The sequence below is a fragment of the Lontra canadensis genome, unplaced genomic scaffold (assembly GCF_010015895.1).
Source record: "Lontra canadensis isolate GAN:19392208 unplaced genomic scaffold, GSC_riverotter_1.0 scaffold132, whole genome shotgun sequence".
In the NCBI taxonomy this organism is placed as follows: Eukaryota; Metazoa; Chordata; class Mammalia; order Carnivora; family Mustelidae; genus Lontra; species Lontra canadensis.
This window is the reverse complement of record NW_022631126.1, coordinates 2,996,975-3,019,652: the sequence shown is the minus strand read 5'-3', so window position 1 is coordinate 3,019,652 and position 22,678 is coordinate 2,996,975.

Below are 22,678 nucleotides of genomic sequence, written 5' to 3'. Positions count from 1 at the left end.
CAGTCATGCGCCTACTAATCACAGATGTAGCCTGAGAAGAAAATTCTATTTTTTTTTTCAAGTCCCTCTACCAAGGAATCTGGTCTCCTTGCTCATTAACTGGTTCAAGACTAATATTTTTTAAAAAGAGTAATTTTGCACAATAAGCAAAATTAATAGGCAAAATACAAACCAGAAGATAAAATTGCAACAAATACAACAAAATGCAAACATTCAATATATGAATTACTCATAAAATTCAATAAGAGTAAAACCAGCCTAATGGGAAAATGAACAAAGCAGATAAGCAGAAAATTCACAAAATAAAAAATATGAATCTCAATCTCAGTACTAATTTTCTGGATGCAAGAGACCTAAATATAAGATCTAAATCTATAAAACTCTTGGAAGCAGACCTAGGAGTAAATCTTCCTGAGTTTGAGTGAGGCAATGCCTTCAATGGCTTCCTAGCTCTGACACCAAAACACAAGAGAAAACATAACATAAAATGGACTTCATGAAAATTTAAAATTGTGCTGCAACGGGTAATGTCCACAAACTGAAAAGACAATTCACAACTTCAGAGAAAATATTGACAATTTTATGTCTGATGAGAAGTTTGTACCCAAAACATGTAAATCACTTCTACAAGTCAAAAATAAGAAGACAAAGAACCCAATTTAAAAATGGGCAAAGAATCTGGTAGTTATACTTCAAAGAAGATACAAAAATGACCAACCAACCCATGAAGACACAGATGGTCTGTGTCGTTAGCCATCAGGTAAGTACAAAGGAAAATCATGATGAGACACCACTCCGCAGTCACTGGGATGACTTGTCATCACAAAGGCAAGACAGTAAATGTTGGTGATGATGTGGAGAAATGGGAGCCCTGAGTCATGGCTGGTAGGAGCACAACCATGTGTAGCTGCTCTAGAAAAGTCAGTAGTTCTCCAAAAAGTTAAACCCATAGAGCTTCCCCCTGACCCAGCCAAACCCATTCATAGGTGCAGATCCAAGAGAAATGAAAACAAACTTCCACAGAGAAGTGCATCTATGAATGTTCCCAGTGGCACTATTCGTTAACAGGCAAAAAGTGGAAACAACCCAGATGTCCATCAATGACTGAATGAGGAAATAAAATGTGGTGCATCCATGCAGCAGAATATTAATTTAGCCATAAGCAAAAGGAGTGAAGGACTGATTCATGCTACCATATGGATGAGCCTGGAAAGCACAACACTCAGTGGAGAAAGTCCAGTCACAAAAGACCATCTATCGTACGAATCCAGAACATGTATGAAACAGGATTTATATAAAATGTTCAGAAACAGGCAAATCTCAAGATGCCGACATTGGCATCGGTGGATCAGTGCTTGTCTTAGGAGGAGAGGAAAGGAAGAATGACTCCAATGGGCTCAGGGATTCTTTCTGAAGGACGAAAATGTTCTAAAGTGAGATGGGGATGATGGTTGCACAACCTTTAGAAAATACTAAAAACACTGAATGGTGCATGTTAAATGCGTGATGAGATCTCAAAAGCTATTTATAATAAGAAGCAAAGACAAATGGGACCCTTTACTTTGACTATGAAGTTGGCAACTTTCTTTTTCTCCTCCCTTCCTTCCTTCCTTTTTTTTTTTTTTTTTTAGATTTTATTTATTTATTTGACAGATGGAGATCACAAGTAGGCAGAGAAGCAGGCAGAGAGAGAAAGGGGGAAGCAGGCTCCCCGCTGAGCAGAAAGCCGGATGTGGGGCTCGATCCCAGGACCCTGAGATCATGACCCGAGCTAAAGGCAGAGGCTTTAACCCACTGAGCCACCCAGGTGCCCCCCTCCCTTTTTTTTTATTTTTAAAACAAATGATGTGTTAATACACCTTGGCCAGAGTGCAAGCAAATAAGTACTACTAGAAGTATAAATTGATGCATGCTTTTTGGAAGACGGTTTTAAACATACATCAAAAGCCTGGAAATATGAAAAGCCTTTGCTCCAGGAACTCACTCTCTAGGAAATATGGCCTAAGGAAGCATCTAGAGATATATGCAAAGCTTTATACATCACAGTGCTAATTGCACCGTTACTTTTAATAGCAAAACAAGGAAACTAGAGACATCCTAAAAATCCAACAGTGAGAAACAAAGACATTATTATACATACGTACATATAAAACTATACCCATCCATTAAAAATTGTGTTGTAAAAGGCAATAGCAGGAAGAAATCATCACGTTTTATAATGAATGAAAGACCAGCCTCTACAAAGTAACATGTAGAGAATAATTTCAATATTGTAAAACAAAATTACTGAAAATACATACTTTAAAATATTAACAGCAATTTTTTTTTAATGTGACAGGATAATGGAAGATCATTTTTATTTTCTTCTTTGTTCTGCACTGTTCTAATTTTCCATAGAGAACATATACTGGGCTTTTCAGGACAGGGAAAGTAGAATTTTAATGTGTTTCAGATTTTCCGCTTTCCTGGTCTATCCTCCCCACCTAAGATGCAGTGAATGATGGGTTGTAAGATTTGAAGGTCAAGGACCTCTGAGTTCATTTCTGTGATGCTTTCCATTCCTAAGATTACAACTGTGATATTCTATCCTTCGACCATTTCTTTCTGCAGTCCACCTAAGGCGTTCACAAAGACAGATTCTTTGCATTTTCTTGTAGACTCCATGGCCCCCCACTTGCAGAGAGGGACAAGCTGCGGTCTTGAAAAATAAGGTTATTCAGCAGTCGGGCAGTGTGTGTGGGTGGGGGGGACAGGACATTGTGAGATGAGACCAGGCGAACCCTGCAGAGACCTGGAAATGATTTTTCTCTCCCAAAATATAATTAATCAATTATGTCCAAAGAAGTGGAATCAATATTTTTATAAATGAGATGTTCATACGCCAAGAAGGGATTGTTGCAATGGTCACATCATCTTTCACCTGCTAATCCAATGTAAATTATGGGCTTTTTAGCTGAGGTCTTCACGGTTGCCAACAGAACTTTTAGCCACTTTGGCATTCTGATCACGACTTTCCGATTCTCCCATCCGGCCCCCGGCAGACGCAATATGCCAGGGTCTCTTAATAAGCAATACACCACTAATAACAAAACCTTGTATTCACTGGCTGCCTTCCTCTCCAGGGCCTTGGTTGCATTGATCTTCCCAGCATCCTCCAGGACACAGGGAAATGATGTGTGATTGGGGGCACTGGCAAGGTGGAGATAAATTGCAGCTTGATTGAATCTTTTTAATGCAAGGAACATTTATTAAGTGCCTACTATGCACTGCAACTACTCCAGGCACTGGAGCCACAAAGATAAATCCATAGTCACTGCCCTCCGGGGCTCACAATTTAGTGGAGGAGGCAGGCACGGAGATGAGTCTTGGCATTACATCATCGCGGGCTCTGTGTTGCAGATCAGTGCACGGCACTGTGGGAGCACAGAGGAAGAACAGAGAGCTCTTCCTATAGAGAGGAGGCTATGTTCACCCCTGTCCAATTCTCAAGCTGATAAGGGTAAGGAGGTGTCTGGTTAAAGAAGGGAAACTGGGAAAAGGAGTATCACCTTCAAGGAATCCAGCGAGGAAGGTTCTAGAAAGGTGGAACTATGCTAGGGCAGGCTGCCCCTCATGTGCCCTCTTTATAGAAATCTAGTGTTTTCCCTACTCTGCACCTACCCCTCCTTCTTTTAGATAAAAGGCAATGTCTCTATGTCAGTTATATCTCAATAAAGCTGGAGGAAAAATTTTAATTACAAGCATAAAATTAGAGAGTAAAAGGAGAAACAACAGGTGTTTGACGAGGATGGAGAGAAAGAGAACCCTCGTGCACTGTTGGGAATGCAAACTGGGGCAGCCACTGGGAAAAACAGTATGGAGGTTCCTCAAGAAGTTAAAAATAGAGCTACCCTATAATCCAGCAATCATGCTACTGGGTATTTACACAAAGAATACAAAAACACATATTCAAAGGCATACATGCACCCCTATGTTTATAGCAGCATTACTTACAATAGCCAAGACATGGAAGCAGCCTAAGTGTCCATCAGTAGATGAGTGGATAAAGAAGAGGTGGTATGTGTATTCAATGGAATATTATACAGCCATAAAAAGGAATGAGAGCCTATCATTTGCAACAACATGGATGGAGCCAGAGAGTATTATGCTAAGACAAATAAGCCAATCAAAGAAAGACAAATACCATATGATTTCACTCGCGTATGGAATTTAAGAAACAAACAAAATATGAGCAAAAGAGGAAAAAAGAGAGAGCGACAGACCAAGAAACAGACTGTGAACTAAAGAGAACAGACTGATGGTCACCAGAAGGGAGGCTGGTGGGGGGGATGGAGAAAACAGGTGATGGGGATTAAGGAGGACACTTATCACGATGAGAACAGGGTGATGTATGGAAGGGTTGAACCGCAGATACATCATTCTAGTATTTTGAGAATCAGGCCTATGATAGAAACAGGGCAAGTTGTAGTTTAAGAGGGCCTCTGGGGTGACTTCAGGCAGGGAAGCTGCCATCCAGAGGCCTTAGGGGGCTTGTAAGATCACACGTAAGTTAGTTACAGGCCCTGGAGAGACTTAGGTCTTACGATCTCGGACAAGCACTATACAGCACTCTCTTGCAGATGAATGACAACAGCTATGGGAATAATAGTGCTTAATGCCACACACCAGGCACTGTCAGAAGCCCTTTACTAATGGTAACTCAATCCTCCAAATGGTAGGAATCATGGGGAGAAGTAAGGAATTGGGGGCACACTTCCAACCACCTGAGAGCAAGCTGGGTCAGGGTCTAGTGGTGAACTCAAGATTCATGCAGGGTGTCCTGGGGCCCCCCAGGTAGAAGGAGACTTAACGGGGATGCTCAGCACACTGAAGGTGCTCGAGAGTCACTTTAGGGGGGTCAGAGGATGGAGTCCGTGGAAGGTATCAGGGCTCCAGCCAAAATGATCTGGGCTTACATCCTAGTGAAGGAAACAGGCAGAAACAGAGTCAGGGGGCTGAGACTAAAAAGTGATCTTAGCCACCACCACCATGTTGCCATGGGTAACCTTAAGTGCCGCTGCCCTGGCCCAGCCCCTGGGAATGAACTGGCTCACTCACTGCATTATGGGTAATCTATACATTATACATTATTGCCCACTGCCCCCTGCAGGGCTTAACAAGCCCCCCATCACCCAGCTCTAGTGCTGGTCAGGCTGCCTGCCTTTGCCAGCAGCTTCTCCTCCACTAAAGTTTCACAGTTCCCATACAACTTATTTAGCTCTGTATCCCAACCTGCTCCCTGCCTCTTGACTGAAAACACATTTTAAACTCATCTTTTGACATTCCAATATTCTCCTTCAGATAGGACTTAGATATCTGCCCGCTTGTCCTGTGATGCCAAAGAAGTGCATTTCCTATATATTTTGAAAGAGCGGCAGACTCAATGAATGTGTAAATAAGCCTCCGTGGTAGTTAACAAGGATCTGATACTTACTGACTCCTCAAAATGTTTGTCATCTTGAATGAACTACTAGATAAAGTGGGTGGATGGATGGATGGATGGATGGGTGGTTGGACGGATGGATGAGTAGATGGATAGATGGGTAGATGGAAGGATGGGTGACAGATGGTTGAATGGATGGGTAGATGGAAGGGTGGATGGATAAATGGTTGGATGGATGGATGGATGGATGAGTAGATGAGTGGAAGCATGGATGGAGAGATGGTGTCTGGATAAATAAAAGGCAAGAATCCCTGCCATTGTTTTAGTTTTTAGATTTCTGGCATAGGACACCTCTTCTCCCCCCTCCTCCCCAAGAAATACACTGTCTATCCTCATGGAGTTTAAAGACCAGAAAGAGAGACAGAGAGAATCTAAATAAATAACGATCCCTATAAGTAATTAACTTCAACTGCACATGTGCTAAGAGGAACTTCCAGGTGCTAAGGGTACATATAATAGTAGTCCAGAAAATCAAGTAAGCCCTCCTCAAAGATGTGTCAGTAAGCCAAGACCCAAAGTGCCAGTAGGAGTTGGCCTAGGAGAGAGGGATCGGGTCGGAGGGAAATAGGTGGGAGTTTCAGGCAAGAATGGGGAAATGCCAAGTAGCATGGCAGAGGCAGGACAGAGCATGACTTTGGAGACTGAATGCAAGAACAGCAAGGTAGCAAGAGCCGAGTGAACAAAACTTAAATATCACGAGAAGACGGTGGAAAGGTAAGTAGGACTCTAGGTCACGAAGAGATTTTAATGTCAGATTAAGGATTTGGGACTTGCTTCTGCCTGAGACAGTGAGCAGTTGAATGGTCTGGCAGAATCAGACCATGAGCGTGCTGTCTGGAATAGTAATGAAGTTGTGAGCACAGGACCCGATGTGCTTCTTTTCATTCATTGCCTCTGACAAGGTGAGCAAAGAAGGCAGCATTCCTTGACTGTGTTTGTGTTCTAGTCTCATCAGCCTCACGGGGGAAGGTTTGGCCAAGTTGTGGTTATTGCCGTAATCTCCTTTAAGCAAACGACTGTCCCTGTGTTTGGAAGACCCTTATCTCCATGGTCATTAACATATTGAGTGCTTACTCTATGCTTGGCACCTGCTAAGAGCTTTACATGTATTATCTCATTTACATGTATTATCTCATTTAATACCCCCGGCATCCCTAGGGCCATATTTTACATGCTCCCATGAGATGGGAGTTGAGAAATGCCCTATCACTTATGCGCAGTCACACAAACCCAGGTATATCTTTAAAACTTGGGCTCTTTCCCCTAAGTTACATTGACGATGAGTGACCTTCCCCTCATGCCTTATGCACTGGTCATGAGAAGTAATTCTCCTAGTCACTCTTTGTGCCAGACTATGGGTTCAGAGAGCTGTTCGTTAAGACTGGAAGACATATGCCAACGGAAATGGTCTACAAGTTTCTAAAGAGGCTCCCACTCTACAGGCCTAACCTAAATTCTTTAGAACTAATCATATACTCAGCCTGGACCGGATGCCTGACCTTGTTGGATCCCCTCATTTATTTGGCTGTGCTGTTTAATCAGGCCATAGATTCCCCAAGCGTATTTGCCCCTACTTGGACACAGAACCTTCTGCTGTAGAGAAGTTCTAATATCAGACATTAGTCCTTATCCCAGATAATTCTCACCCCCAGATGAGGCCTGGCACCTTCATCCAGTACATCGACTGCCTCCATCTTCATATGACTAGCTGGGACCTGTCCTGCCCTAGGTCCCAATGAGAAAGGTCATCAGGAGGGCTAGCCTCATCCAGAGGCAGTGCGTTAACCTGGACATCATCTCTTAAATGTAGAGATGCTACATAGCCTACACCTGAACTTGTCTTATTTATACACCAGTCTGATTTTATACACCAGGGATGCTGCCTTCTGCTCCTGCTGCACCACCATGGGGAATGCTGCAGAATTGAAAGGACCCACATCTCATCCTCCTTGGGGATCATGCTATCTCCCCGACCAAGTAAGTATTCAGGAACTCAAGTAGCAGCTCTGCCAGCAATCCCTGGGAAGACGGGGACACTTCCCTTCTCTGAGCTTCTCAGATGAGGATACAAGATGGGCCCTTCCCAAATTTATCTACCAGCGGCTCACAAAGTAAGTAGGGACGTTATCAGTATCCCCACTTCACATATCTAGAAAATAGGGGTGCATACAAGAGACTTTGGTCTACCTGTCTACTTCCCTTCTCAGCCTACAGAATTTCCTGAGATCTCACCTACTGTCCAAGAGCATAATTTTTTTCTATATACCTGATGAAAACCGCAACATTGGCCAACACATCCTCCTTCCTCAAAGCCCACCTCTTCCACATTGGGACTTTCTTCACCCCTAGCCCCAGGAGTGGGCTGTGGCGATTGGGATTGCTTTTCTTTTCTGTTATTGGAGGTGCCATCACCTCACTGATAATTCTCAAACTTCTATCTCCTGCTCAGAACTGTCCCCTGAGTTCCAGACTCTCCAGATGGCCATCATTCCTATCAGCATAGAACATGCTGAAATAGCTCTTGTGTCAACAGAAACTCGCTAGACTGCGGAGCTCAGCTTCCTACAGGAAGACTCTTGAAAGTGCTATGTGTCCTCATAGCCTCGGCTTCTGGATCCATCCTTTTCTACTTCCTCCCCAATGGACCATCTCAAGCTGCGCCTACCACCAACCACCCCCTCCATCTTGCCACATCCTCTGATTCCACTGCTCTATAAAATGAGGCTCAGTTGGTCACTCTCTCTTTCCCAAAATACTTCTTGCATCATGTTTCAAAGACATGATTCTCCTGGAGAGATAGCGCATGGGTTGCTCTGTCAGAGGGATGCGGGAAACTGCTTTTCCTGTATGCGTGTGTGACCAGAAGCACCTGAGGTTTATGTCTCCACTAGGCGCTGTCTTTAACCAGTGATTGACGGATGCAAGTGTTGCACCTGCATGACAGGGACAGCTCTGAAGTGTGACCTCCACTGTCTCCAGATCTAAGCCACAGTGACCCTGGACTTCGCTACTCACTACATCATTGCTTGCCTCCTTCCCTGCCCTGTCCCATGTTCCCACTTCTCTACCACTCTTTCTTGGTAATCACTTGGGCAATGCCTCATCCTCTCAAATGCAGCCTTTACTTCCCAAACGTGTTCCTCTGGTACTCCCCAACTCAGGGATGAAACCTCCACCTATTCAGTGATCCAAGCAGATAGCCAAGCCTGTCCCACCCTCCTTCTCTATCTGACCCCACCCACATACCCCCTTGTCCTGACCGCTGTCCCTTTCAGTCCACTTGTCTCCATCCCTGCTCCCACTGCCCCATTCAGCCTGGTCCCACACATGTTCCTGGCTTATAGAAGCCTGATGGAATGTAAAAGTCCTGAGGACTGCTCTCTCTCACCTTGCTAACCAGAGCGATTGCCGCTTAAAATCGTCCACAAGAAACAGGTCCATGAGACCACCTCCTGCTTCCCTCACTACGAGACTTAACACCAATGAGCTTACTTACAGGAGGACTAGAGTCCTCCTTTGCTCAAGGAGAACCCATCATGTGCCTACAACAGCCAGACACTGGCAAGGCACCGGTGGTATGCTGATAAAAGTCACAGTTCTGGACTTCAGGAAGCCCATTGCTTGGGGAAGAACACAGACATGGAAATACTTTCAATGCATTATTTAAAGTGCCACACTAACTAATCCTGGGATCCACCTGGGCCTGAGCTATGTCACATTCATCTCTAAATCCCCAGCACAGTGCCTAATAATAAAGACTCATAATAAATGAATGGACTTGGCTTGGTAAGTCAAGTAGAAGTATTTCCAGAAATGACACTTTTTCTGGGCTTTGAAAAATGAGAAGGGAGTATAAAGGGCCTGCCAGGCAGATGTCAGACAATGTGCTAAGGCATGGAGAAATGAAAGAATAGGATGTTTTAAGGAAAGAGAAAATTGTACCAGATATCTGGAGAATCACATGCATAAGGAAGAGTAGCTAGGTTGGATTAGAACCAGTAGTGAAGGAATGCAAAAACAAAGTTCATGAGTCTGGGCTGCATCTCAAGGCAAGAGGGAGCCATGGGAAGGTTTTGATCTCATCACTGCGTGGGAGCCTAGGGAAGCAAAAGTGTTAGAGTTCATCCCAGTCTCCAGTCATATAAATGATTCTTCAAAACTCCACTGGTTGGGGATGCCTGGGTGGCTCAGTCAGTTGAACATCTGCCTTTGGCTCAGGTCATGATCCCCGGGGTCCTGGAATCGAGTCTTGCATCGGGCTCTCTGCTCAGCAGGGAGCCTGCTTCTCCCTCTACCTCTGCCTGCTGCTCTGCCTACTTGTGCTCTCGCTCTCTGAATAATAAATAAATAAAATCTGAAAAATAAATACATAAATAAATAAATAAAAACACACCACTGGTTGTTTATATTCTTTTAGCCTAAATATCTATACCCTTAGTCCCACATAGGTGTTGTTCTGACGTTTCCGAATCTCACACCCTTAAAAATCCATCATGGGAAGCTGTCACCAAGGTTGGCAATTCCTGAGTGAAGTCATCCTTTGACCCACTGTCTAGTCGAAATGGACAAGAAACTGGTTCTGCTCTCAGGTCAGACCAAACCAAGATACTCAGCACCAGAAGACAAGTTTGTGCTTGTGTGTGTGTGTGTGTGTGTGTCCACATGCATTTATGTATGCACGTAACCGTGCACTTGGGTCTATGTGTGAGGCCAAGGACAAATTGGGGGTATTTGAGGGCATATGATATGAATTTATGTGTGTGTGCATTTTCCTTGGCATGTGGAACTTTTTGACCATGTGTGTGTGCTGGTGCATAAATGTTTACTACATGTGTGTTTGCCTGTGGACATGTGCGTGTCTGTGTATTTGCGTTTGTGTGTGCAGGTGTCCATGTCGGAGGCATGCCTATACGTGCGAGCCTCCACATGTGCCATGCACATCTTCCGCCTGCCATGTTTTGTTTGCAAGGTGCCCAGAGCCTGCTTTCTGCCAGAGCCAGCCCCATCCTTTCCTGCTGCACGGCTCCCCATTGCTCATTAACGCAGTCTGCATTGGTTACGCCTGTGGCAATGGGCCTCTGTAGAGAGTGTTAAATATCGCAACTGTTTATTGCTTAATATTTTTCATGCTAATAGCAGACTAATTCACAGGAATTCGGGGCAGTGTATAAAACACCTTCTGCTGACTGCTCGTTTCATGCCAAGGAAGGACTTGGCAATCCGCAGCCCTTGCCCCGGGCCTCTGACGCCGTATATGATGCCACATCGCGCCCCCCACCCCATCCCCGTTCGGTCTTCCCAGAATTAATTTGCAGCTAAGCTGAGTGCACAACGAACAGCAATATTTCCATTTCTCCACCGGGTGGGGTGGCGGGGCGGGGGGGAAGGGAAGCTGGGGCGAAAGCCCAGGAGGTCAGTGTACTTGGCCCTCGAGAAATCAATTTTTACAGGGGAAAAAGGAGATGGTACCAGAAAAGAATTTGGAAATGACTGAGCTCAAACCATGTCCATGTTTTGATTAGCCATAATCCAGTACCACGGCCACGGCAAAAGCTGGCTCAAAAATACCCAGTGAAAAAGCATGTGCCTCTCACAGAGCAAGCTTCCAACAGCCATAAGTTATTTTCTGGGCGTTGACTCGTTGCTGGCAGCACATCAAGCTTTGTATAAGAATTTTCTCATTGAATCTTCAATGCTAACTCTTTTAGGCAAGTAGTCACGTCTTCTTTTCACTGATAAAGAAGCTGAAGTTCCAGATGGTTTTAATGATGCCAGCAGTCAGAGTCGATCAGCAAGCAAATGACAAAATTAGGAGTCCAGCCCTGGGCTTTCGGACTCCATATTCCAAGTCCATTGCTAATGGTCTGCACTGCAGAGATGGTACATCTGAGCCCAGAGTGATCTCACAGATGTGTTTCACTTGGCTCACAGAGTGGGGTTGTTTTTTCCCCACATTCGTTAATTGCCAATGTTTTAAAAAATTGGAAGGTGACTTAAAAAAATCGAGTGCTGATCTCTCTTTAATAATTGAATTATCTGGTTACTCTTACGCTCCCATTCTTGCCTTTTAACTACCAGCTGCAGCAGTTTCAGGTGCCTCTTTTAGATGGTGCGTGTGTGCTGGTTTGCCACACTCCTCACCACTCCCTATTACCACACACCCAGCCTTCTTTAGTGATTTCTATTACTGATCCAACACCTGCCAAACTTACACAAGATCTTTTCTGCTAAGGAAACGTCTCTCTTTTTTTCCGGGAGGAAGTGAATCCTAGAAATGATTCTATAGGTTCACATTGTTGGATATTTGCTTATAGACTATTCTACGGTCAGGCCAATTGTTTTCAACAAGACAGGGGATATAAACCAGGAAGGTAGAAGAGCGGTGAGTAAATTTTTGAGGCGCAGACAAGAACAACTGATGTGGAAAATATGCACGTATGCGTATATATTTATAGCTTATGATTTTTCAACTATATCCAAAAATGAAAAGCATATTAATGAAGTCTCATGTTAACATGTAGATATTCTAAGAACTTAGATCACCTAGTAATTAAATGGCTAACATTTGGGCACATGTGAAAAGCAGCCACGTGAGGATTCTCAATAAACTTTACTCTGAAAAACTGATGTGCAATCTTTCGGGGAAATCAGCAGGCCCTGTGTGGCCCAAGGGTGGTGGGTGGGGTTGGTCAGAAAACCATTGCCACAGCATGGCCTTCTCTTGGTCGAAGGTAAAAGCTCCTCCTCACAGGATGAGGGATTTTCTGAGCTCCACCTTGATGGGCATCTTGGGAGAAAAGATCTGGGATGCAGCCACAGCCTCTGCGAGTGAGAACATCCCCAGGGCCCTATGGCTGGATGCTGGGAGACACAAATGCCCAGAGTCTCATGGTAATGGCGGGAGTCACTACTCAGCCCCGTCATTGCTGTGGCGCAGAAATGTGGCCCAGCGATGCCAGCTTCTCAAGAGAACCCAGAATCCTGTACTTTACAGGAAATCTCCAAATGGCTGCAGGCTAACAGATAAAGTGCTCCTTGAGGAGTCTCTTGGAAAAAAATAGTAATCATCCCTACTGTGTGTGAAACTTGAGCTAAGCATGTGGTTTGTGCTAATTTAAGCAATTCCCACTGTCTTACCCTTACTGTGTGCCCGACACTCTTCTTGGGGCTTTGAGGCTATGAACTCATTCAATCCTCCAAATAACCTTGTGCAACAGGCACTCTTACTGGCATCCTTTTCAGACAAAGCAGGAAACTGAGGCATAGTGAGGTTAAGTCGCATAGCTGGCAAGTGGCAGAGTTGGGACAGGAACTGAGGGCTCTGGGTCCTAGGCCTGGCTTGCTGTCACTCCCCTGCACTGCCTCAGTGAATGTTCTCAACACCCCCTCGAGGTCCATCTGGTTACCACCCCCTTTTCATAGAAGGAGAAACTGAGGCCAGGAAGGAGCAGCCACTCGCCCGAGGTCACGGTCTGCCTGATACCAGTGCTGGGGATGTTCTGGACCCCTTGCTTATTTGTGCAAGGCAAGGGGTGTGGGACTGTGAGGAGTGAGGGAAAGATGTGCCCAAATGTCATCTTTTTTCTGATCAGAAAAAGGCTACTCGAGCTGTCAGACCATAAGCAGCAACCTTTATGTTTACAAAGCACAAAGGGCAATTAAGTGACACAAAATAAATCTTCTCAGGCCTCAGTCGATGGGTCTTGCCAGTCTGCGGTCTGAGGCCTGACTGACAGGACACATTACATTCACAGATCTCTGACATTTCCTTGATGCCTCACCGAAGCGCGAGGGCCTGTTTCTTAAAGTGCCCCTGCCAGGCACTCTCCAGGCTCAGGGATCCCCAAGGCAGAGGAGCAGTGGGGACGCAGAGGGGAGGGCAGTGCAATCCTTGGCTGTGACAGGAGGTGACGACCACGCTCACGGTGAAGATGACAATCCCAATCACGATGACACCGTGATGGTTGGCGCATTTTGCCAATGGAGGGCTCGCAGCCTCGTCACCATCAGTAAGGCGGGTCCCATGGTGGTCGCTGTCTGGGTGTGTGGGGTAGGGGGCGGGGGGACCTTGCAAGGAATTTCACAGTGTCGCATAGAATGGCCTTATTGGGGACTCAGAAACCAGGGCCAATGAGAGGAGACAAGAGTCTCCGGTCCTCTTGTGTCCATAGACAGACGCATGCCACACCAGGCTGCTTGACTGGACCCTCAGTCCAGATATGTTTTGCTGGAAAGACCCTGCCCCCTAGACTGTCCCTTCTCCTGGATAAGCATTAGAATGACCTTGGCAGTGGGGAATACAGACTGGGCTTGGGAATTCTGGAGTTCGCTGGGAGGAGCCCTAAAAAGTTGGGTTTGGGCACAGCTAGTCCCACTGGGAGTTGGAAACCAGCTCATTCCATGAAAAGGTGAGCGTGGCCCCGTCCCTCCCTTGCAGGGAGGAGAGCCTCTGGTCTTCCTGGACTCCTTGTTTAGCCTTCATTCAGGATGGTCCTTCCTTGACATCTCCATTGTCCCATGTCACCCTCAGGACGGTCCTCCCCAGGACAGTCCTCCCCCACTGGCACGATGAGTCCCTGTTTTCAGTGCCGCCTTGAGGAAGGACCCAGTTTGTCTTTCATGGTCCCATTCCTGAGGGTGGGCATTAGGGATGTGAGACGTAGGTGCCCAGGGGTTGGAATCTGATTCTGTGAACGGATTCATCAATTGATCAATCGGAGACAACTTCTGCCTCTATTTGGAGAGGTGACAGAAAACTCAGACTCAGAGTCCGAAGGGCCTGGCCTTACACTCCTGGTGTCTGCAGGAATGAGCATGTGACTCCCAGCAGGCCGCTCAACGTTTGGCTTCAGCTTGCTCCTCGGTAAACGGGGAAATTCGGTGGAGCTGTGAGAAGTCAATGAGATCGCGTCAAGTGCCCAGCCAGGCACCAGGCACATGGGGTTCTCGATGAACGGCCGTTCCTGACCGTCTCATTACTGTTGATGCTAGTGCGGGAGCTGAGGCTGATGACAAGGATGAAGGTCATGTCCTCCAGACATCTCGTGCCACAGTCTCAGGGGAAGGACGTGAGCTGACAGGTCCCTGGCATCTGCTGTTTTGTATTTTCTCCATAAGGCAGACAGTGAGGCCATCTTTGGTCAGTGGGGGCTTGAGGGGTATGGATAGTGGAGCCGGGAGAGCAGAGGGGGCTAAACAGGTACCAGGTCCCTTTCTTGGTGTCACTGGAGAGCTAGAGTTACTGTGGCGTCACCTAAAGTGATCGCTCTTTCCAGGCTGTTCCTTACATGTGCTACCCTGGCCCAGACCAACGACACTCCGCCCTCTGCCCTTCAAATGGCTCAGACATCCCTGGTGGCATGGAAATCCACCTGGTTGTGAACCAGCCACTCTACTGTGGAGACCGGGAGGCAAGATTTCTGTGACTCAAGAAGCCGAACATTCAGGTCCCTAAGTCTGAACATCAAGGTGTGTTCTCTCTGGCTGGGTCCCCAAGGCAGGACCTATAGGTCATGGAATTGTTATAAAAGAGGGAGGGATGTGGGAGAGCCAATACCTCTAAATCACCACCCAGATGCCATGCTGTTGCTCCCTCTTGGAAAGGAGTAAGGAAAAATCCACCACCACCACCCAGTGTTGGCGCCTAAGAGGCCATTGTGCTTCGTGGTACTAAATCAGAAGTCTGGAGATCTGAGTTTGAATGTCTGCCTCTCCAGTACCTGGGTGACCTGGGGCAAGTCACTCCCAGCCAAACATCACCCTCTTTGTGCTTGAAGGAAGTAACGGTCCCAGCTAAAAACCATCTCACTAGGTTGTAGCAAAGACCCAATGAGATAAAGGGTATGCAGGACCTTTGAGAGGCATAAGTACTGGGAGAGCACTTCCTTTATCAATAGCCTGTCTGTTCTCTCTGACAGTTACTTAAGGAGGAGAAAGAAGCCCATTAGGGAGAAATTCTCCCCTCCCAGCAGCCAAGCATGGTCCTCAAAATCTTTGTACTTGTGTGAAGTATCTACCCAACATAAAGTAATACTTAAGGAAAAACTATGATAATGATAATGAAGAGGGGGAGATGGTAATGAAGAACAAGGGGTGACTGAACAGAACTATCAGGATGTTTTCAGAAGCAAATAATTGACTGAAAATGGCTTAAATAGTAGGACAATTTATAATCTCATGTAACTATTGTGTAGCCGACAAAGAGGGTGGGTTTCAGGTCCAGTATGATCCAGGACTCAACAATACCACCTAAAGCCAGTGAGTTTCCCATCTTCCCACACTGCCATCCTCACTGTGTGTGGGCTTTGTGCTCCCTGCCCTCCACAGGGACCCAAGACGGTGTCTGCAGTTCTAAGCTTCATGTCTAGGACATTGTAGGGGCAAAAATGGAGGAAGTGTAGGAAACAATGTAGGAAAAAGAAAAAGGGTCACCTCTTCCTGTGTCCCCTTCTTAAGAAGGAGGACAATTTTGCCAAGAGGAACTCCAGAACTTTCTCCTAACCAGACTCTTGTTCACTAGCAAGAGGAAAAGAATTCCCTTTGCTGGAAATACAATGCTGTCCAAGACAATAGACACCAGTCACATGCGACTACTTTTAAAATTAAAATATAATTCATACACCATTAAATCACCCTTTAAAAATGTTTAATTTGGCGGATTTTCATATATTTGCAGCGCTGTGCAATGATCACTACTAATTCCAGAATATTTTCATCATCCCAGAAAGAAACCCTGTACTCATTCCCTCCTCCTCTTAGCTTTTGCCAACCTAACCTACTTTCTGTCTCTGTGGGTTTGTGTCTTCTGGACATTTCATATCAATGGAATCATATAATATGTGATCTTTCATATCTGAGTTTTTTTAATAACTTGGCATAATGTTTTCAGGTTTCATCCATTGTTGTAGCATGAATCCATATCCCATTTCTTTTTGTTGCTGATTGATATTCCATTGTATGGATATACCATAATTTCATTGTGCTGCATTTATGAGTCAAAAGACAGTTGGGTTGTTGCTATTTGGGGACTATTATGAATAACGCTCCTGTGAACATTCACACACAAGTGTTTGTGTGAATGCGTTTTCAGTTCTCTTGGGTATAGTCCTGGGAGCGGAACTGCTGGGTCACGTGACCTCTATGTTTAACTCTTGGAGGAGCGGCCAAACTGTTTTTCCAAAGAGGTCATATATCATTTTACATTACTGCCAGCAATGTAGGAGGGGCTTAATTTCTCCATATCCTTGCTGCCACTTACCTGTCTTTTTAAAATTATTTAATTTATTTAATTATTAATTATTTATTATCAAATTATTAAAGTTATTTCATTATTACCAGCATGTATCTTTTAAATTTTAAGTTGATATTAATTAAACTTAAATAAAATTTTAAATTCAGCTTCTCAGTGGGACTAGCCCCATTTCAAGTACCCCCTAGCCACATGTGACAGCTGGCTACTATTTCACATTGCGAAGCACAGAACATAGTTCTCATCTCGGGAACTTCTGTTGGGTTAACCCTGGTAAAGCCAGTCAGCATTCTCCCACTGGAGCCTGAGATCAGGTCAACTTCCGCTACTGAGTGATTTCTGGGTTTTATGGAAGGAGGAAGGAGGAAATGAATGGCAGGTGGCAACCAATTATCTTCCTTAGCAACATTTTATATAGGCTTTCATAGTGAATTTTTTTTAAAAAATTCTGCCTACACATCTTTCCCTAATATCATTCTTACAATCATGCATTATTTGTCATTTTTTGCAGTCGAGGAAATTGGAGCTCAAAGAAATTCAGTGCCTTGGAGAAGGTCATAATAAGCGGAAGGACCTGGAAGAGAGCTTCTCTTGGCTTCATATCTCATACAAATGGCCATTGTTGTGGAGGTAAAGACTTTGGTTTAGGAAAAAATGTATTTCATTCTAGCCTTTCCCACTCCAACTCCCACCTCACCCATCTTCCTCCCAGAGCTAGCAGATTCCATTCCTAAGAACTCTCTGAAAGGGGTCTAGCATTCTGCAGGGATAGAATTAAGGAATGTGAGCCTGGGTCACTCAGCTCCAAACTCATTTATCCGCCTAAAGACCCATTCACTCAAAAACTGATCCTTGGAGACAACAAGAAGGCACACTAGAAAGCCCAGTATCCCTTCCTCCCATGGGAATATCAAACAAACAACTACAGACTGATTAAATAACTTTATAGGAGCCCTAGACCAAAGAGTGATGACAACTAAGTGAACACCCAATCAAAATAAATAAATAAATAAATAAAAATAAGCAAGCCAATTCAAACTGGAAGGAAATTTCAAGCAATTTTTCCTCACTATTGACCCATAGCCTCCCCCATACAGCAAGGTGCAGTCTGGAGGCAGGTGCTCAATTCCAGTTTCTCTCACTCAAGCCAGAAATAAGAATGGAAATTGTTTGCAACATCCACGCCTGCCTGTGGGCTGCCCTAGGGACTGTTTTCTGTCTTACCAGACCTGAGTTCACACAGGAATGGTGGAAAACTGTGGATCTTAGGTTAGGCAATGCAGAAGGCAGCAGTGGGCGTCACAGTGCATGAAAACTGAAGGGGGACTGCAGACCCAGGGACACCTTGGAGAAAGAAATTATAATCGGAGGAGAAAGGAGGACCTGAGAAGAAACTAAGGTAAAACATTTTAGAAAATTAAAGTATTTAATCAATGTGGATGGAACTGGAGGGAATTCTGCTAAGCGAAATAAGTCAATCAGAGAAAGACAATTATCATATGGTTTCGCTCATGTGGAATATAGGGAATAGTGCAGAGGATCATAGGGGGAGGGAGGGAAAACTGCATGGGAAGAACTCAGAGAGGGAGACAAACCAGGAGACTCTTAACTCTGGGAAACACACCGAGGGTTGCTGGAGGGGAGGTGGGTGGGGGGAAGGGGTAACTGGGTGATGGGCATTCAGGAGGGCATGGGATGTGATCAACACTGAATGTTATACCCAACTGATGAACTATTGAACTCTACATCTGAAACAAATAATGTACTCTAAGTTGGCTGATTGAATTTAAATAAAAACAAAAAGCAAACAAACAAAAAGCCATCTTGCTGTGTAATTAAAATACAACCTCAAATCGGTTCTTTTATCCTTCACAGAGAACTGTGTGTACTAACAGTAATAAAAATTTATTGAGCATTTAAAAAAAATAAAGCATTTGAAAGCAGCCAGGGGAAAATCGGGGAGTCAGGGGGAAGGAAGAACACACAAACCCAGACAAAACACATGTCCAGAAAAAAATCTGAGAACGATTTAAGCCATCACCACAGGCTGATCTCAAGGGTCAGGGAACCACTAATTAGTAAATATCTTCCATGTCAGTGTTCACAGACTGGGAAAGAGAACCTTTTCAAATGCCCAAATTTGAGCAAAAGACCACAAAACTTAAAAAAACAAACAAAACAAAACAAAACCAAAAACAACAGAAAACACAAAAACATGGAAATATGGCCCGCTCAAAGGAAAAAAATCAATATCTGGGGGAACCTGGCTGGGGCAGTCAGCAGAGCAAGTGACTCTTGATCGCAGGGTTGTGAGTTCAAGTACCATACTGGGTGTACAGGCCGCTTAAAATTTTCATAAAAATTTTAATTTTTAACAATTAAATATCCAAAAATCATATCAGAAGACATACATGAATACATGCATAAGACTTACTTGATCAAGACTTTTAAACAACCATCTTAACTCTGCTTATACACCAAGACCAAGTAGAATTCATTGCTTGAGTGCAAGAATGTTTAAACATGTGAAACTCAATCACTGTGATATGGCATAATAATATATGGAGGGGGGAACTACATGATCATTTCAACTGATACAGAGAAAATTTTTGAAAAAAATCAATTCTTTTCCATGATAAAAACACATAAACTAGGAATAGAAGTAGACAACCTCCATATAATAAAGTCCATCTACGAAACACTCATAGCCAGCATCATACTCTGTGGTGAAAGACTAAAGCTAATTCCTCTAAGATCAGGAACAAAATAAGAATGCCATTTTCACCACTTCTACCATGCATAGTACTGGAAGTACTAGTCAGGACAATTATGCAATAAAAAGAAATAAAATACAGCCAAACTGGAAGGAAGGAAGTAAAATTATCTCTCTTCACTAAGAATATGGTCTTATATATAGAAAACTCTTTAAAAAAGGCACACAAACACAAAACTCTTAGAACCAATAAATGAATTCAGCAAGGTTGCAGTACACAAAAATCACACATAATAATCAGTTGGAATTTTGTACACTAACAATGAATAATCTGAAAAGGAAACTAAGAAAACAACTTTGTGCATATCATCAAAAATATTAAAATAGGGAGGAGGAGAAAGATGGCAGAGTAGTAGGAGACCAAAATATCATCAGGTCCCAGGAGTTCAGCCAGATAGTTATCAAACCATCCTGAACACCTACAAACTCAACAGGTGATAGAAGAGGAGAAAAGCAGCAATTCTAGGAACAGAAAATCGACCACTTTCTGGCAGGTAGGACGTGGGGAGAAGTGAATCCCAAGCAACAAGAAGATAAACTACGGGGAGAGGAGCCGGCTCCGGCAAGCAGTAGAGCAGTGGAGCACAAAATCAGAATTTTTATAAGTCTGCTCCACTGAGGGCCGATGCTCCAGAGGCTAAGCGAGGATGGAGCCCTCGCAGGGACAGTGTGGTCTCAGGTCCCTCGGGATCACAGAAAGACCAGGGGTGTCTGAGAGTGGCAGAGCTCGAAGGTATCAGAGCGGGGAAGCCGGCTGCAGAGACAGAGCCGAGGAGGGGCTCTCAGCTCAGGGTTACATTAAACTGTGATCCGTGGCACAGTCAGACCACTGCTCTTCGAACAGGGACCTCACAAGCGGCAGATACGGGAGACTCACCTTCCTTCTCAGGAAGAAGTGGCACAGGACTGTGCAGCAGGATTCTGCTGGGTTTGGAGACTCTAAACGGGGCCGAGCACCAGAGATAAAAACACTTGGTCACAGACTGGGTGAGCTCGGACCGCAGCCGGGGACCAAGGAGACAGGAGGGATTGATTGCTTTTCTCTGAGGGCCCACTGAGGAGTGGGGCCCCAGCTCTAGGCTCCTACTGGCTGGAGACTGGGAGGCCGCCATTTTTATCCCCATCCTCCGGAACTCTACGGAAAGCGCTCAGGGAACAAAAGCTCCGCACAGCGAACCCAAGCAGATTACTTAGCCCGGCCCCTGGCAAGGGCGGTGCAATTCCGCCTCAGGCAAAGACATTTGAGAATCACGGCAACAGGTCCCACCCCCAGAAGATTAACAAAAAACACCCAGCAAAGACCAATTTTACCAATCACTGAGAAAAGCAAAACACCTGTGCTAGGGGACTACATCCCATATTCACGAGAATGCATGGCTTTTTTTCCCATGATACGTTACTCTTTCAAAGTTAAATTTTTCTAATTTTATTTCTTCTTATATTTTTTTAATTTTCCCTCTCTCTTATTTTAACATTCTTAACTACTTCATCTTATGAGTAGCTTCTTAAAAATCTTTTTAAATTTTCATTGTTATACTCATATTTTATCCCTCCATTGTATTTAACCTTATTTTTTATATACATATAGGGTTTTTTTTCCCCTTTAAAATTTTGGGATACAATTTCCTCTAATAGACCAAAATATACCCTAAATCTAGTGCATGACTTTCTTCTAGTCTCCAGTCTAATCACATTCTTTCCTCTTTTTTCTTTTCTTTTTTCAACCAACTTATGTTATCAATTCCTTTTTTAGAATCTTTTCTAATGTTCATCTTTACAGTCATATTCCCATCCCTTCATCATGTTTACCCTTATTGTTGTGTGTGTGTGTATATATATATATATATATATATATATATATATAAGTTTTTCTTTCTTTAAAATTTGGGGAGGTAGTTTTTTTCTAACAGATCAAAATACACCCAAAATCAAGTATGGGCTCTATTCTATTCACCAGTCTAATATATATATATATATATATATGGTTTTTTTCCTTTTTTTTCAACCTTTCTTCTCCCCCTGGTTTTGGGTCTCTTCTAATTTGGTTAGTGCATATTTTTCTGGGGTTGTTGCTACCCTTTTAGTATTTCATTCTCTCATTCATCTATTCTTATCTGGATAAAAGGACAAGGCAGAAAAACTCACCACAAAAAAAAAGAAAAAGAGGCAGTACCAACGGCTAGGGATCTAACCAATACGGACATTAGTAATATGTCAGAACTAGAGTTCAGAATGATGATTATCAAGGTGCTAGCTGGGCTCGAAAAAGCATGGAAGATATTAGAGAATCCCTTTCTGGAGAAATAAAATCCCTTTTGGGAGAAATAAAGGAACTAAAATCTAACCAAGTTGAAATTAACAAAAGCTATTAATGCAGTCCAATCAAAAATAGAGGTCCTTAGTGCTAGGATAAATGAGGCAGAAGAGAGAATTAGTGATATAGAAGACCAAATGATGGAGAATAAAGAAGCTGAACAAAAGAGAGACAAACAACTACTGGACCATGAGGGGAGAATTTGAGAGATAAGTGATATCATAAGACAAAAAAATATTAGAATAATTGGAATCCCAGAAGAAGAAGAAAGAGAGAGGGGGGCAGAAGGTATATTGGAGCAAATTACAGTAGAGAATTTCCCTAATTTGGTGAGGGGAACAAGCATCAAAATCCAGCAGGCACAGAGGACACTCCACTCCTTAAAATGAATAAAAATAGGTCCACACCCTGTCATCTAAGAGTAAAACTTACAAGCCTCAGTGACAAAGAGAAAATTCTGAAGACAGCTCAGGACAGTAAGTCTATAACACACAATGATAGAAATATTAGACTGGCAGCAGACCTATCCACAGAGACCTGGCAGGCCAGAAAGGACTGGCATGATATATTCAAAACACTAAATGAGAAAAATATTCAGCCAAGAATACTATATCCAGCTAGGCTGTTGTTGAAAATAGAAGGAGAGATAAAAAGCTTCCAGGACAAACAAAAACTAAAAGAATTTCCAAACATCAAATCAACCCTCCAGAAAATATTGAAAGGGGTCCTCTAAGCAATGAGAGAGCCTAAAAGTAACACACCAGAAAGGAACAGAGATAATATACATTAACAGTCCCCTTACAGGCAATACAATGGCACTAATTCCTATCTTTCAATAGTTAGCCTGAAAGTAAATGGACT